The sequence below is a fragment of the Acomys minous genome (genome assembly GCF_964271855.1).
Source record: "Acomys minous genome assembly, chromosome: 14".
NCBI lineage: Eukaryota > Metazoa > Chordata > Mammalia > Rodentia > Muridae > Acomys > Acomys minous.
The window spans coordinates 39,840,071-39,858,015 of NC_140496.1; the positions used below are offsets into that span (position 1 = coordinate 39,840,071).

General features: G+C 51.0%; 1 protein-coding gene across 8 annotated transcripts in view; it reads left to right on the plus strand.

Moving 5' to 3' along the window:
• The window catches only part of ZNF423 (zinc finger protein 423), a 334,889-nt gene that overhangs the window by 178,132 nt on the left and 138,812 nt on the right, over positions 1-17,945 (plus strand). The window contains exon 1 of one of the 8 annotated variants that reach the window (XM_084757142.1): positions 8,116-8,233. The exons of 6 other annotated variants lie outside the window; for them this stretch is intronic. The gene's annotated coding sequence lies outside the window, so the exon portion shown is untranslated. Of the gene's footprint in view, positions 1-8,115; positions 8,254-17,945 lie in introns of those variants that run through there. One more of the 8 variants, XM_084757141.1, reaches the window with a different exon arrangement.

Genomic DNA, 17,945 nt, shown 5'->3' on the forward strand with positions numbered 1-17,945 from the left:
CTTGTGTCCCCGTACTGTGGTCTGTTCCAGGGGCTGCTTGCTGTGCACTCCTAAGCACTCCAGAGGTTTCTCTTCTGTGATTTGGTTTTAGCTCTGTTCAACCCCCTTCTTCACCTGGCTCACTGCACAGTGAGTCCTGAAATCTTGTCTTACGCACGCCTCCCTCCTGCTTTGTGGCCCCAGCAGGCTCAACCCCAAATGCCTTTGAGACTCTAGCAGGGTGACATCACCTCTCAGAGCCCTGCTGCCCTCCCTGGTAAGGTGGGCGATGTGTCAGGGACACATTAGCTGCAACTCCTTGTGTCCACCTGTCCAGAATATTGACTTCTATGTGAGACAGGCACTGATTGGAGGCCCATTTGTTTCTGCGTCCCCCTGCTATCTGGGATGGTATCTGTTTCTTGGATGCCAGCTGTGTTTCTTACATTGATCCTCATTATTTCTTCTTTTACCCTAAATTAAAACCTGGCTCAAGGCCTACCTGTCCCCAGTGTCTGATCTCCTGGCTAGGTCTGAGCGTCCTGGGATGAAGGGGACCTTTTGGTGGTCTCTCCATACTTGCTTTGCCTCTGTGCTGGCTTTACCTTTGCACTTGTTATAGCCCATAGCCTACACTTAATATTTCTTCCTTGTGGGCACATATAAGCTCACTGTGTGTATGTGTGTGTGTGTCTGTGTGTGTGCATCCATGTTCGTTGGTGTTTTGCCTGTGTGTATGTCTATGTGATGGGTGTCAGAAAGCCTGGAACTGGAGTTACAGACTGGGCCAGCCTTGTAGGTCCTGGGGATTGAACCAGGGTCCTCTGGAAGAGCTGCGAGTGCTCTTAACCACTGGGCCATCTCTTCAGCTATAAGCTCAGCACTTTGAGAGCCCTTATTACAGCACTGATCAGACTGGACTTTCTAGGCCAGGGAAAGGAGGGTGGGGTGGGATAGGAGGAGAATGCACACACTCACATGGCTATGCACTAGAGTGAATAAGCATGCACTCATGTGTCCCCTTGTGTGCATACTCACTCCTATCTGAGTCCCTCAGACCGAAGCTCCCATCTATTTGGTTAACTGAAGAAAGGTGCTTGCTTTAATTTGCAGTCATCAGAGCAGTGAGAGCCAGCCAATTGCGATTGGAATTTTTTTCTTAACAAGCTCTAAGTTCAGGGCCGCCCCATTAGAGTAGACACCGGAAGCCCTCGCTGGTGGTGGGGTCTTTTAATGCCGTAAGACTGCCATGTAATTATTTGATAATGTAGTGTTAGAATTTTGCCTGTGCACGAATCTTTTCCAATAGTTGAAGCTGCTGGGGATAAGCCTGAGGGGGGTCACTAGGTGCCAGCACCCCTGGGAAGAAGTGAGGTCCCTGTCTTCCCACCTGGAAGTCCTGCCTGAGTCCTCATCCTCCCGAAGGTGGGATTTCCCCTCTTTTCCAGGGTTAGGAATGTGGTCAGCATATTTGTTGTAGGTGAGATCTACATGGACTCCTTCAGGTAGGGGGTAATTACCTGGGCTGGGGTGCAGATGGTGGGTCTCTCTCACCTGCTGGTGGAAATCTGCCCCGGGGCTCCTGCTTTCACTGATGATCTGCCGGAGTCGATTTTTCCTTGGAAGCCGTCAATCTGTGGCACAGTACTTTGGCTATACTTTCTGGTTGACTTCATCAGTGGCTCTGAGGACGTTGGGTTTTCCTGTTTGTGCTTCCTGTTCTTCCTCTGGGAAGCAGGAGTCGTAAACAGTATCTACACACAGCAGAAGGAAGAGACAGCACAGCTCTACAATGTCTTCTTCACCACCTTGACTTCTAGAAAGCTTGCAACTATGTTTCCATGTGTGGTTTAGTGATACAATTTGACCTGAGGTGGTGATGCTAGGCTGTTTGTAATGTTTTAGGGCCGATAGTTTTCTTTGCTACAGAAATATCAATATGCTTGGTTGCTCCGGGAACCCCCAAATATTCAAGAAACACAGCTTCCTTCCTAAAAGGCCTGGCTGCAGGCGCTGCACCTGTTACATGTGGAAGATGTTTGTGAGAAACCCACACACTCACTGCTTGGTGGATGTTACATGGAGCTGTCAGGGGGGCTCCGTAGCAGAATGGCTTCGTCAGCCTGCTGCCTCTCCCTTTTTCTGTCCCTCTTGGTCACATAGGCAGGGAGGAACCTTCACCTGCTTGTCACTTGTCTTACCCTGCATGTGTGGACATTGTTCCTTTTTGGTAGCAATGGTTGTGTTCTGTAGTGAGTTGTTTGTGCTTGGGACCTCAAAGGAGAGTCACAGTCATGCCCTGGGGGTGGGGGGTCAGCCTTGAGGTGGGTGCTGTCTGACCTGTGGGCTCCTCATAGAATGGCGCCTCTTAGTCATCCTTGTGTCAAAGGACATGCCAGGCACGTGCTGACACCATTTCTCCTGTGTCCCCTGGGTGGCCAAGCTCAGCTAATGAGGGATGCTGGGCCTTCCTAGGCATGGGATCTTGCAGGCCCTGAACCATCTTGTGAAGGCTGTGGAGTATGACACCTCATGTGTCTGCAAAGGAAGGCAATTAGGCGAATTGGAAGCAAACTGCCCCATATGTATTGAAGTCGAGTCCCCAGTAAGACATTGCCCCTGTGTTTTGTGCCCAAGTTGCTCAGCTGACTGTGCAGTTCTGTCTGAGCTGTGAGTACCCTGCTCTGGTGCTCTGGGCACAATCCTGTCCACATGATAGCTTTTAAAAGTCATTCTCCGCCCCCCCCCTTGCCCACCGCCCCCCCCCCCCCCCCGCCCAATCTATCTCCGCATTCAAAAAAGAGGCTTGAAACATCTTGCCTTAAGCTGTTATCGCTAGCTAACTGTATTTTATATTCGTGTTTGGGTTGTGAAAAGCAGCAATTAAGAAAAATCTCTGCTTCAGATTAACTGCAGTCGATGCTGGCTCAGAATGAGTGGTGCACTGTATTATCCCTTGGGTTTCAGAACTTTTGGGTTGCAGGGAGTTGGAGCACACAGGCTAACTATATGGGTGTGCCTTTGGTGGCTATGGCACAATGGGCAAACATGAGGAGGAGGAGCTAGAAGGCAGGAACTGGACTCCCATCTGCCCAGCTTCTTGGCACCATGGCCTGCATTTGACAGACCTTGGTGTAAGGCAGACGTGTGACTGTGGATACTTTTCCAGTCCCAGGGTCGAAGCCCTCAGAGAGTCTTGTGTCTCTGTGACCCATATCTTTGGCTGAAATTCATCTATATATGTCCTGCCTTCTTTGGAAGGTGCCCTGCATTTTTGTGACTTAAAGAAGTAATTGCCTAGGGGCCAGAGCCTGGAAAACCCCGATGTCGGCCAATTGCTAACACCCACCATGTGCCGAATGGCTGCATTTCAGAAACCACTGCCAGCCACTTCCCATTTGATCACCACTAGGTACAACTGCTGGGCCACAGACCCTGTGGCCCACACTCGTGGTCCCAGAGAGCATCTGGCCAGCTGTGCCCTCCCTTGACCTTTGCCTTCACTGGCTTTCCTCCTGTCTGTCTTCTTTTGGGGACCACTGCCTCGACTGAGGGGAGCAGGCGGAGGCAGGCACCTTATCTTCTTTCCTAGTTGTTCCAGTAATCCGAGGCTTGCAACAGCACGTTGCAGTTTACAAAGCATTTTCCCAGCCCTTCTTCTCATTTCTCATTCTGCCTCCCTCCCCCCCCCCCCACGCCATTGCAGCCCTGCAAAGTACACAGAACCAAATGGGTGGAGGAGACTGTGGTTCAGGACGGGGTATGGAACCAAAACCGCCATCCAGTGTTTGATTTCCAGCCTAGGGCTGTTGGGATCACCAGCAATATTTTTTTTTATTGCTAATGTTCTGAATCTTGATGGTAAAGCGAATGATGTTGGCTGCAGTTCTTAGCACGTTCAGGTGTAGCTCTTGCCTGTTAGGCACAGACTCCATCAGTCCTGGTGGAAAGATGGCTGCAGGGAGCCCAAGACAGTGCTCTTACTGGGTCTGAAGAGGAAGGGCGCTCTCATCCTGTTTACTGGGTGCTATGGCTGGCCTCCCAGGACACCCATGCAGGAGATGAGGCGGAGTCAAGACCATTTCTGTTCCCACTCACTTCATTCAGTGCTTGCTAGGGGTCCTGTGGGGCTGGGAGGCCAGGCTCTGAACTATTTATTTATTATTCGCCTCCACCTGCAAGTTAGAGGAAAGGCCTCCATTGTCAGTCTTTATTGTATGGCTGTGGTTGGAAGCTCTTGAGTAGGGAGACTAGTTTCTTCATGGCTGCCTTTCTTGGTTCTTATTCCTGTCAACTGCCTGTGCCTTGGGGCGGGGGGGGGGGGCCAGGGGGTGTGTACCACAGACTACTATGGGCCATGCTAGCTAAGTGGGAGAAATCTCTAAGTAGGACTACTGTCACCCCAGAGGGACTTTTGGGGTGTACCTATATCCTGGTCTTTTTTTTCTGAACACTTGGTAGTGTCAAAATGAACACCTTGTTGCCCATATAACAAGTCACAGGGGAGGGGCGCTGCAGTGGGGAGGGCAAGGGGAGGGCTTGGTGGGGCTGGTAGGAGTCTCCCAGGAGGCCTTGATTCCGTCTGGGAGACTGACTGTCCCTGAGCCCTATTCGCCTATTTCTGAGCTGTTTCCAAATCTGAGGGATGAGAAAGGGATTCCTGCCCATGTCCTCCTTAGCATCGCGTCTGGGAGACTCAGGACTCTGTGCACCTTTGTGTGGAAAAGGACTACAAACCTGGCTCTCTGGGTTGGGAGGTGCAAGGCTCAGGAAACCCTAAAAGTCAGCAGTCACCTTCAGCATCTGCTGTACCCCTGTCTGAAAATAAACCCTTGCTGGGGCTTTACACCAGCTCACCCTTGGGAATTCTCCCGAGGAAAGCATGCAGCATACAACATGGAGCACGGAGCAGGCAAGACCAACACAGTTGCCTCAGAAAGGAGAATGTTGTTGGGGTCTCGCCCAGTGTGGACAGAGCCCCACGCACCCCATAGTACCAGCTCAGGCTTCTCACCTCTCTAAACCTCAATTTCCTTTTGGGTGTGGAGGCAACAGCTGAACTGACTCCAGAGAGTTACGTAAAAAGTGGAAAGGTGGGCTGGAGAGGTGGCTTAGCGGTTAAGAGCAGTGACTGCTCTTCCAGAGGACTTGGGTTCAGTTCCCAGCACCCACATGGCAGCTTACTCCTATAACTCCAAGATATGACACCCTCACACAGACATATAGGCAGGCAAAACACACATGCATATGAAATAAAAATAAATAATTTTTTAAAAACTGGGAAGGGTCAGTGCTCACAAACTGTTGTCTGCCTCTGGGTCACAGTCCTTCCAGAAGCTTCTCATTTTGTTGGTTGGCTATTCTTTACCCTTTGCTTATTTTAATTTTTAACAATTCTCCCCCATATTCAGTTTGTTTCCCAGTGTTCCAGTTAACCCGAGGTCAACCATGTTTTGTGGGGTTAAAATGGAACATTTTGGAAAAATGAGCTGTTTTTAAGTTTTAAATTGCACACACCATGTGGGGTGGCCCAGCAGAATCCTCTGCTGTGTCTTTGGGGTTCACTAGGCCACCCAAATTCACGGCCCCCAGGCATCTCTGAGCATAAGGCTGGCCTAGAGGCCTTGCGGAAGTAGTAGAGTTGGGCATTGGTGTATGTGAGAGCTGGCCTTGCTTCGGGGCTGGGCCTGGAGCAGCTACTGTCTTGCCCTTGCCTGGCATCTTCTTCATCCTCCGCCTTCTTTTTGGTGTTCTCCATCCCCATCCCGTGGCCTTTGTTCCCTCTCCTCAGTTGCCCTAATGACTTAGCCCAGGTGGCTAGTTGAGTGGAGAAATGACTCCAGGGAAATAATAGTCCTTGCTACCAGCCTGGGCCTCAGGTGTGCACACAGTGGCCCTCCCTAGGGTTCTGGTGAGCTGGGCCTCCCCTGCCTCCAGCTGTTAGGCAGAGAGAGAATTGTGTGCACATGAACTCACATACGTGTTACTCTGTGTTACGTAGCTGTGTCTATGCATGACCGCGGATATGCAACTGCATGCATGTGACCATGGGCATAGAACTGTGTGTCTGTAACTCTGTGCATGTATGTAGGTAGCTGTGTGTCTGTATGCGTGTTTCAGGCTGGTGTCAAGGCTCAGGACTCGAACCAGGGGCCTGGTAATGTTCAGCGGGGCTAGCTTTCCTCCTCTGCTGGTTGAAACACTTGGCAGAACATAGTTACACATGTTTAGATAATTAGAACAACAACAACAACAACAACAACAACAACAACAACAACAACAACAACAGCAAAAGCCCAAAGACCAATTCTATTCCAAGAGACCCAGCAGGGAGGCAGGGCCCACCCAGGATCTGGGGGATGGGGGGCTACATTCTGTCTCCCCCGTTCACCACAGTCCTCCCTATATTCTTATTCTGGTCACACATCTAGAAAAAAAATAATCCCTTTGTTGCACGATAAGCTGACATCGGTCCACTCCTTGTTGCTGTGAAGTTTGCTGTGTTTGGGGCCCACTCGGGACAGCAGGCCATTAGGCACTGATTAAATGAGCTAATTTTAATTTGTTCAGTGGCTACAGATGCTGAGACCGTTCCGTGCCCTTTTCTCCCAGCTCTATTTATTTTACCTCCACCTTCTCCCCCCCCCCCCAACCACTACCAAAGAAAAAGACCTCAGGTTTTCCTTTTCCCTTTCTATCTCCCTTTAAAAATAAACATAACAAAAACATTTTTTAAACGAGAACTAATGCTAGGAGTGAGGGCTTGACCATGGCTCCCTGAGACTGGCCTCCAGAGGTGCCACTGCGTTGAGCTGGGGGCCAAGCATGGGCCACCCACTATGGTGGAGGAAAAGGAGGAGGAGGAGGAGCTGGGTGAGGCCCACTCTAGGCCTTCGAGGGCTTTGGTCTCCTCCTGGCCTTTGTGTGAAGGCTTCCAGGGCTCTGTTCCCCTCCTCTGCTTCCTAAGCCTCATAAGCCTTACCTCCTGGCTCCGTGTAGAGGTTGCTTTTGGCAGGAAGCCCCCCCTCCCCTCAGGACCCCCTAAGACCCCTGTTCTCCTACCGTCCAAAGTACTCACCTTCACAGATATGTAGGAACCCCACAGCTTTTGAGGCTCACTACCCTCTCTCTAACAGCTATCAGCTGCAGGTCAAGAACTTCTGTTCATGGATATATGAATGAATGAATGAATGAATGAATGAATGCATGCATGCATCTGTTTTTAAAGAACCCTTCCACAGGCCCAGCTCAATGTGTCAGGACCTGGGGTCCCACTGATTATGAGTTGTTGGCCATGGCTGTATGCAACACACGGTCTCATTCTTCTAAGGGAATAGGAGGCACTCTTTGCCTCTGGTGCGTGGTGAGGATGTGCCTACACACCGTACCACGGTAGTGGGGAGTACACTCCTGGCCAGCTGTCCTGATTCCAGTCCTTTTTGGCCTAGCTCTGGTGGGAAACCTGCCAACCACAAAAACGTACCCGGAGCGCAGAAATGAATGGCTGTATGGGTTTAGCAGTAGCTGTCCCGTCGTCCTTGCGTCAGCAGTCAGGTCCCTTCCCTGCTCTTGCGTTTGGAACACCGCCTTCTGCTCTGTCTGGGCACCTTAGCCAGCAGCAGGTCTCCCTGGAGCTGAACAGCAACCAGCCAGTTTCCAGGCCTGGTTTTCATTTGCTGAGTGCTACTTCCCCGCAGACAGTCTCCCCACACACACCCACTCCACCCAGGGGCCTCGGAAAGGCTGTCCTCAATCCTGTGCTGGCCATCTGGATGTGACAGAGAGAGAGAGAGAGAGAGAGAGAGAGAGAGAGAGAGAGAGAGAGAGAGAGAGAGAGAGAGCCCCGTTGCTGCCTCTTCAGCCACAAGCTCAGGCCTTTCTCCTCCTTGGATTCCTAAGACAGAACTCCCCTGGCACCCCTGGGGTCTGGGCCTCTGTTGAGCCAACATCTGGCCATGTGGCCTGAGCTTGGCTTGTGCAGCCTTCTCTCTCTGCTGCCCCTCCTTTCCCAAGCCTCTTCCTCTCCCCACTAGCTGGATTCCCCCCGCCAAGCCCACAGCGGGAGCAGCACACCCTCAACCCAGCCTTCCTGGGCTGGCCAGGCAGGGCGGGTGGAGATGCATCCCGTGGCTGAGGTCACCCGTGGGCCAGTGGGAAGTGCCTGTCTCCCCCTTGCCTGCCCTGCCTCCAGTGCTGGGAACACAGGCTCGGTTCTGGTCCTTTTGGCACCAGCCACTTGCTTTTGGGCATCCCGGTGAGCGAGCGTGGGGAGAGGTAAGGGTGGGGTGGGGGGTGGGTGAGAGGGGAGTCACAGACTGACCCTGGGAAGAGGGAAGGACGCATCCATCGGGCTCTAGTCTGCACAGGATGCCAAGTCCCGCTGGAGGGTGGAATGTCTGTGCTGTGTATCAAATCCAGAAGGAGGAGAATTGGGTTTTTGGAACGTGGGGGTAAAAATGAGCAAACTAGCTGCTCAGGAGAGACCGATGGCCAGAGTATCAGGCCTGTTTTGGTCTCGGGATGCATGCCGCTTTCCCGGTCTGACACCACTCTCCTGGTTCCCCTTTTCCCTTCTCTTCTTGACCCGCTCCATTAGCTTCCTGTTGCTTCTGTCCTTCAAGGATCCCTGGCTTGCATCTCTGTTGTCTGGGTGCCTTTGAATCTGGGTGCTGCTCAGTGTCTCTTGGCCTCAGGCCCCTTGGCCCTTCAGCCCTCCTGCTAGCGGGGAAGCCGAGGGACTGCTGGCTTCCAGGCTTGACCTTGTTGCTTACGAAGCATCATGTCCCATGCCTTGTTGCTCTGGCCGCTCACAGGGGCTGAGTGCTTGCGGGATAAGAAGCCAGGTCTCTGGATGGGTTCCTGGGGTTTTTCTGGAGGTGAGTAGGGGGTGGGAAGTGAGGATTGCTCCTGGCCAGCCACTTGTTCTCCTCAGGAGGGGACTGGTGCGGTCCTTTCTGTTTATGTCGTAACCAGGCTACCGAGATGGCAAACTTGGGTTCTGCAATTACACAGCGTTTCAGCAGCAAATTGATAGGATAACGTGTTATTATTGGCTACTGGGTTAATAGCTATTTTGGCAGGAGTACCAATCCTGCGTGGTGTTGCTGGCATGGGTATAAGGATGGCGCAGTGGGGTAGAGGAATGGTGGGTGCGTCTTAACAGGCAACAGCAGACTCTGAGGACTCCCGGGTCCTGCCAGTGCCTGCTTGGAGGATACTAAGCCCTGATGAGCTGATGCCAAAGCTAAGACCAGAGAGGGTGAGAGAGCAGCGGCAGGTCACACAGTGAGTCGGTTTCTCCTGTAGGGATCTGGGCACAGCGTGGCTTGTGCTGTCGAAAGGCAGGATGATAGCCTTCACGCCGTCCCCTCCGGCTTAAATCCACGATGCCTCTGTGCCTTTTGAGCTGGGGTACCACTAAGGGCTTGCTGGCCCTGGAGTCCCCTGGCTTGTGAGCTCTACTGCAGCCTCCTCATCTGTTCTACTTCCTTCCCCATAGCACCTGGCTAGAGGAGGTGCCACACTATCATCTCAGAAAATGTCTCGCTTGGGTTTTGGCCAGTATATATGTATAATCCCCTGTCTGGAATGCTGCTCCTCAGATCCTGCTCTGGCTGTCTCTGTGCTGCTGGCTTAAAGCGTCCGCTCAGCTGTCATGTCACTCGGTCTTCTTGTGCAGAGGAGTTGCTACCTCCTCCTCCACCCATTTCCTGCTCCTTCTGTGTCCAGGGTACCACCTGATGATGCCTTGCTAGAGCATCTATTCAGCTGGAAAACCAGATCCTCTCTTGCTATGCTGAAAGCATGCTGAGGGCAAGGACTTGGTTGGGATCATGCACTGTCCCCAGAGCCTTGGACAGACTGGTGGAGGAGGCACCGATTAGCAGGCATTAAAGGGATAGCCTAATGTAAACTGCAGTGTCACTTTAAAGATGGCTCCCGGGCAACAGGTGACTCATTCTGGTTTTTGTTTTTGTTTTTGTGTTTCCTTTCTTGAATTGGCATCAGGGTGTCCGTTATTCCTGCCCCCAAATGGTGTCAGCAGTTGTTCTTTTAGGGCTCATGGTAAGATATTTTCTTCCTGAATGTTAAGAGGGTTCGGGTAGGGGGTGGGGGAACGGGTTCTCTATCACTGGAAGAGACCAGACCTCCTGTTAGAAGGGGGGTGAACTGCATCTCCTGCAGGGGTCCTTCTCTGTTTATGTTGGAGCTCAGTGTCAAGCCAGCATGCTCGGTGTTCTCTTTCACAGCCAAGCCTTTCACGTTGTTACTGGGACAGGGTGTGAGTTAAAAGTTGATAAACTGAGGCTTGAAGTGACCTGGGAGCTGGGAGCATGGTGTCCTATAGTTAGCTTGCTGTGCACTAGGAGGTCTTCCGGGAAGTCTCCACTCAGGCTACCCCTGATCTGCAAGCATCAAGCCCTCGTAGGTGCCTTGAGTGTTTCTTAGTGCCAGGTGCTGGGCCAGGGTGTGTAACCTGTTTATTGCAGACAGAGAGACAGGAGGCTTTCTCTGCCCATCTTCATCTTGGCGAGTGGCCGTAGGTATTTGATGGGATGAATGGATGCAGAGAGCCTCCAGGATGAATAGGAAGTACTCAGTCTGGCAACTGTCCCATCAGCCAGGGAGATGGAAGTCCTCGCTGGCTAGAGGTGTTAACCGCTTGCACTGGACCAGTTCTTTCCCTGGAAGATGCATGTGCCAGGGTTTCCTTTCCTATGTTCCTGTAGAGGGCTCGCTTGTTTGTCAGGATTTTTTTTTTCTGCTGGTCACATGGAAAACACGTCTGTGGAATGCAGACACATCACATGCCTTGAGCCTCCAGTGTGTGAGATACAGAGAGACAACCACTTGAGTGGCTTTGCCAGGAAAATGTGTACTCCACCTCTCAGCCTCACTGCCATGTCTGTCTCTTTAAGAGGAAGGAGTTTCCGTTTATTATCTTATTAAGGCTGTTCTGGTCTGGTTTAAGCAAACAAGAGCCCCTGCCCCTCCCCCCTGGTGTCTCTTTTGTTTTAATGCTATTTCTCCAGGGATTGAGGCTTTGGCCAGCCAGAGGTGGAGCTGTTCCTTCTGCCCCCGTGTGTTCCCACCACTCCCATACTACTCAAGCTCACCCTCTGCCTTTTTTTAAATAAAAGAAGGCAAGTGCAGGCCACACAGACAGACTGCTCTAATTGCATTCTGCCATAAAGTGCGGACCTCTATAGTTGGCAGCTGGAGGGGCCCTGCTCAGGGCAGACCCCTTGGGCCCAGGCAGTCTGAGTAGTCAAGGTCAAAACTCCTCAGCCTCTACCTTACAGGGTCCATCTTGACTAGCTCCTTGCTTCTTCTCTGTGGTTAAAAAAAAAAAAATATTTTTTTTTCGTTCTTGCACACAGGTATTCAGTCATATTATAAATATGAAATGCCTTTTTTGGACTAAGCCCCAGACTATAATGCTTTATCCATTTATCTATCCATCTACCCGTGCCTTAGTTACCAACTGCATCTTATAGTTGGGCCACTGTCATTAATGCCTGCTTTCATTCATTTGTTCATTCATTCATCATCTAACCAGCTACCAGAGTTTTTGCCTGATTAAAAAAAAAAAATTTCTGTGAGGCCCCAGGAGTCAGGAAAGCCCTGGCTTATTTAGGCTATCTCAAGGTAGTTCTAAGTGCAGAGTACCTGTGAGAATCCTTATAGCACATCGGGAGATGTGCATACAACCCTGTCTTGTACCATTACTGATAGGCTGCTTCATGGGAAGGTGTGGTAGTGCTACACTCAGCAGCTGCCCAGGGGCTGCTCTGTAGCAGGCACCTGGTAGTGTCTGGGTTGTGGGTAGATAGCCCTACAGATCCAGTGACACCAGAATTTTCAAGCAGGCAGGCAGCTGGATCACCTACACTCTGCTGGGATCTGAACTAGGAAAGGTCACCCCTCACCCCGCACCCTCACAAGCCTCATTTCCCCAGAACATACAGGTAACATCAACTGCCCCTTTTATCTCCCCGAGCCTCAGTTTCCTCATCTGTAAAGTGTGCCTTGTGAAAGGAGGACATTGTCCTGATGCGTTCAAACAAGCAAAACACAGAAGACTAAATGTTCAAATAACTGATTCATGGTGCTCACTCAATGGTGCTGCTGACATGGGCAGGGCAGGGCAAAGCAGGGCAGGGCAAGGCAGGGCAGGGCAGCCTCTAATCTTTCTGTCCCAGAATCTCTAAAGCTCAGCAGTAAAGCCCGTGGTGACAGATTTTCTGGAGGCTGCAACATGACAACGTGGGGAAAACAGAAATGTTCTTTGCTGAGCACAAAGGCTGAACAAGACCTTCAGAGTAGCTGTGGGCTGGCAGCAGCACACAGGCTCCCCGTATCTCCTCTTCCCTGCCACTTCCACAAGGAGCCTATTCCACCTCCTCTTTCCTGCTTCTGTCAGGAGTGGTAGGTACTGAGATTCCAGTGGCTACCAAAGCATCCACTCACTGGCTGTGCGACACTTGTGGCTTGGAGAGGGGAGGGGAAGAGTCTCAGAGCTGAATCACGGGGCCTTCCAGGGTTTCCCTCAGGCCATTTTTGGGCAACTTGTACATTTATTTTTATTTTACTTTGTGCCACATTGCATTCATTTGAAAGGGCATTATGAAAACAGCACATCAGTTTTTATCCATGTCATGATTTAGGACTGGCCTTAGGTAGGTACAACTGTGGTAACTTAAAGGACCACACTGAGCCATAGTACTAGGGTACAAATCCTGCAGTTGACTCTAGTGTGACTCCAGTATGCAAATTTAAGCAGGAGCAGACACTGCAAGAAGTGATTGCTACCCACCCACACACCCCAACACACAGTGGTGGAACAGATTCTGTGACCCAGAGTCAGGAGAGAGGGGCACGCCTGTCTGAGAGTGCGGTTGCAGATCACTAGGCTCCATTTTGCTGGACTTTCATTCTAGGCAGCATGCCTGGTAATGTTCCTTTGGGTGGCCACTGGCTCTCAGGCCTCCTTTAGTTAAAGATCACTATCGTGGGGGTATCAACTCCCTTGACTTTTGAGAGGGGAGAGACCTGCACGGGGTTTTGGGTTGGAACATCAAACCCCGACTCTCAAGACTGTCTGGTGTAACAGCAGCTACCGTTGAGGGAATCCCTGACTGTGACGGTGAACCCAAGGTCTCTGTACCTCTCAATGTGCTCCTCTGAGAAATGGGTCCACACTGGCCACAGGGAGCTGCTGAGTTGTGCTCTCCACCTTTCACATCTGTCTACCCTTCTGGTAAGAATGTTGCATAAGCCAGCTGTGTTTTGGAGAAGAGCCAGTGGAGTGTGGCTCCTCCTCCCCCACCCATGGCACTCAGAAAATGCTGGTCCGGCTGGGTAAGGGGCACAGGCAGGAGTCCAATATGCTGTATTCTGGGGATGGCCTGACCTGAAGAGGACAGGGTGGTGTTGTCAACTGACATTGCCTACTCTCCCCTAGGAGTGTGGCTCTGCAGGGACCTGAACCTGTGTAGTCCCCTCCCCATGCCCTGCCTGTGACCTCCCTCTGGTACCTTGTGTGAGCTCTAGTGGAGGGCTGCTGGGATGGATCGCTGTGGGGGTGGCAGGCTGATAACATAGTTGTCTCTCTCCCTTCATAGTACCTAGGCCCATGATGGGTACCCTTTATCCGTGTGCTCCCTGCAGGAGCTGAGCTGTGCTGGCCACACACCCTGTCCTCTTTTAGGGCCCAGGACCCAGGTTTCCTCGATGTATGCCCAGGACTGTTGATGACAGAAGGGTGAGGGCAGGGCTGGGCTGCACCCGGGTTGAGGAAAGATTGTGGCATGACCACCTGGCTATTGGCCCCAGAGTCAGGAAATTCTCAGTCACAGACATGGTAAGGTGAAATGGGCCTGGGGACCAGGTGCAGACTGGGAGTCACAGCCTTTAATTTATTTTTATTTTATTTTATTTTTAACCAGGGGTCTGTAGTCTTAGCACTTGAGAGGTGGAGGCAGGGAGGTCAGAAGTTCAAGGGCTAGCTTGAGCATTGTGGCACATCTTTAATCCCAGCATGCAGGAGGCTGAGGCAGGTGGATCTCTTTGATTTCAAGGTCAGCTTTGTCTACATAAGGCGTTCTAGGCCAGCCAGGGTTATATAGCGAGATTCTGTGTGGAAAATAAAAACAAAACCCAAAACAAACCCAAGTGACTCGAGTGTCGTTGTGTCTCCAGTTAGGCTGATGGATGGGGCCTGCGTCTTTGAGAGTTGGAGGCTCGCCTTGGGTGATAATGCACAGAGGTCTAGGGTCACCTTGCACTCCAGTGTGACATTTGTGGCTTATAAGTCACAAGCTCTGCTGGAAAGGCTAGGTGGTTTTGGGACAAACATTCACTTGCTGGTTCTGGAACTTTCCAGCTGCCACAGTTCCTTCTGAGAGAGTAGAGCTTTCTGAGGTCCAGTATGTGTCTCCTGGGCCATCCTGGCTCCTCTATACGGAGTGGGGACACGGTGACTCATTCTAAGACTGGAGGAAATGCTGGCTGCAGGGAGGAAGCTTACTGAGCTCCTCAGGGTGGCTGCTTCTGCTGTCTACAGTGATGTACACACTTGATCCCTTGGGCAACAAGATCCTGGTACTACCTGACTCCAGACCCTTGTCGTTAGATCTCTTAGACATGGGTTCTGCTCACAGGCTGGTGCTTCCTTCTCAGCATTTGTTGGTTAGAATTGGAGTCATTTGGAGCCCACTCATGGCTAGTTAGTTCTGATGTTGTGGTGGCTCACTCGTACTGTGCCCTGTACTTTTGGGCTTCTGTGTTTGATAGTCAGGTGTGTGGGCTTGCTTCACATCCTCTGAACTTCCTCCGACGGCTGGTCAACTGAGAGCTGGCTGCTTTTGGGGGCAATGTGTGTTGGCCAGTTTTACTCCCACTTTCTCCTGAAGCCATCTTCTTCACTGTCTCTGGTTATATACTCACCTCTCCGGGGAGTTTCCCAGACCCTGGACCCTGGTATCGGTGCTGTGACTCAAGTGGCACTGCTCCCTCAAAGCCTCCCACTTTTCACATTTAGACAAACCCATTGACTTCATTCTGCAGGTGGAGCACAGCATCGTTTGCTCTAAACAGATGGGGACCTTGAAAGTAAACGAAAAGCATCCAGGCATAGTGACTTCCACCTGCCTTTAAACCCAGCCCTCAGGAGGTAGAGGCAGGTGGATTTCTGAATTTGAGGCTAGCCTGGTCCTACACAGTGAGTTCCAGGACAACCAGAGCTACACAGGGAGACTCTGCCTCAAAGCAAACAAAGTAAATGAAAAACAAAATCAGGGCTGGGGAGATAGCTCAGAGGTTAAGAGCACTGTCTGTTCTTCCAAAGGTCCTGAGTTCAATTCCCAGCAACCATATTGGGGCTCACAACCATCTGTAATGAGATCTGGTGCCCTCTTCTGGCGTACATGCATACATGCAGGCAAAACACTATATGTAATAAATAAAATCTTTAAAAAACAAAAACAAAAAAGAAAGAAAGAAAGCAAAAAAAAAAAAATGAAAAACAAACAAACAAAATCAAAGATGGTCCTGGAGTGCCCTGGGTCTGGTCTTCTTTGAGAGGGTAGAGACAGTGCCAAATGGAGTATTGTTGACTTTGGTCCTTCCCCAAGATTGCAAAGAGAGCTGAGAGGCAGTCACTAAGTCAGTATCAGTGTCACTAAGAGCAGCTTGACACCCCTCCAGTCACCACAGTTCTATGAAGCTAGGTACTTCATGTTTGGAGAAAGTCTATGGCGAACCTACCTGGTCCTTAGATCCCGATTTAAGAACTTCCTGCCTTTCAGAATGCCTTTCTGTATGCGTGATCCTGTCTGTGATCGGTGCTGTCTAGTAACCTGGGCCTCCCTAGGGAAAGTGCTGTCCACCCTTTCAGTGCTGTCCGGACTTCTAGTGGAAACTCACCAGCATTCGGGCTCTATAGAGCCCAGGGACGTTGGATTGCTGTCCTTTGATGACTCCAGTAAATGGAAAATGAGGGAATGTGGCCTGAGCGTTCCATATATGAGCTCTTTGGGATGCTGTGGGGTGTGTGTGTGTGTGTGTGTGTGTGTGTGTGTGTGTGTGTGTGACAACTGGGCCCTGAGCAGCAGGTTGGATTACATGGCCAGTAGAGGGCATCCTTGGTGGGTACCATGGTCTGGACACAGAAGCTATACAATTGAAGCAGCCTTAGCTAAGGCTTTCTGCATAAGCTGGAGGCCATTCCCGTCAAGTGTCATGGAACTCAGGCCCCTGGCCCTTTCTAAGTCCCATATTTTTAAGCTGTAAAATAGGGCCATACCGAAAGGGATCATTGTCTAGGCTGGCAGTGAAGATTCACATATGTAAAACCTATGAAGAGCATGACACTGTGCCAGCCACAGAGAGGGGTCAGTGTGACCATATCCCAAACACAAAGGTTTGCAAGGGACACAGGGATGTCTTAAGCATTCATATATGGACAAACAGTTCACTGAGGCTAAGGGGGCGGATACCAGTAGATGGCAGGTGCCGCTGGGGAGGGCTTCCTGGAGGCAGTGTCTCGAAGGACAGCTTGTCTTAGCCAAGACAACACAAGACAAGGTGATGTGCCGGGGAGCAGCAGAGTGCTCCAGAGGTTCAGCCAGCCCCCCCCCCCCCCCCCCCCCGCCCACTTGCCTATAGAGGCGGAAGAACAGCTGCTCCCTCCGTCTCCTCAGGGGGCCGCAGCTCTGCCTGCTGCATGCTTGTCCCAGGAGCTGGTGCAGGGCATATCCAGACGCCTCCCACAGCTTCCGGACAGCATTCTGACTTCTGTTGCTCAGACCCAAGTCCAGGTAGAATGCTGTCCAAACGCGCCTCATCTCAACCAGAAGATGATTATTTTCTCGTGGAAAGCTTCACCTATACTTAATCGTTTTAAATTGTTCCGGGTACCAATTAGACTTTTAATTTTGCTCTTCCCTCCAGCGGCTGGAGAACGTGTGTGGCTGATGTTTAATCAGAATTGAATCTTCCTTCCTTCCTTCCTTCCTTCCTTCCTTCGTTTCTCCTTTTCTTCCTTTCTTTTTGTGTGTGATTCCAGAGAAGGGAAGGGGATGAGACCATTTCAGGGGTTCCTTCTCAGGGAGAGGTGCCAGGTGGCTCTGAATTTGAGGTTATCTGCGCTGGGGGTATGGGAGCCGTCTCTAGAGTGTCAATCTAAGTCCCCTCCTGCCTGCCTGCTTTGCTAAGAGCTTCTGTGTCTGGGAACCCGGTGCCGCGTTAAATATATGGATTATCCAAAAATTTCTGCAGCAATAGGGTGAGTTATTATTGATTCACAGAGCACGACAAAACATCGCTGCATGAATTAGCAAACAGCTGTTTCTAATTTGAGTTTAGAACGGTACACAGAGGAACTTGTTTCTCTGTTCACTCCTTTCATTTATAATGAATTTTAATCACCGCTACAGGTGAGAAAAATGTAGAAACAAGCTTGTATCTTGTGGAAGAAACAAAGGAGAGACAGATGCTAACAGATTTCCAGTCTGTGATAAAAGGGATGTTTTGGTACACTTTACATGTAATTAGAGCGCAGCTGTCTGCAGTCCCAGGTCCATGAACGTGGCCGAATGTGGGCTCTGCTGATCTCTGAAGGGAGTGAAGAAAAACAGTGATTCAAGCCGAAAGCATGCTGCTTTTTTTTCTAGTCAGCAGGGCGCCCTGTGCACCGGCCTTCGGCAGTTTCTTGAAGCTCACAAAGATGACTTATCAGGGTGCTGCTGGCTCCTTGTGCAAGCAAGTAGAGCAGTGGAGGTTTGCAGGGTACCCCTGGATCCTCAGCACCCAGTCTTTGGAGCCTCCTGGCAGGGGCCGATTGGGGAGCCACATCCATTGCTGGCAGGATTGATTGAGCTAGGTCTCAAGTGAGTTGATGGGTGTTGCTGTGGTTTTGTTTTGCTTGTTTGTTTTGTTTTGCTTTTCCTAGTCTGTTTAATTTC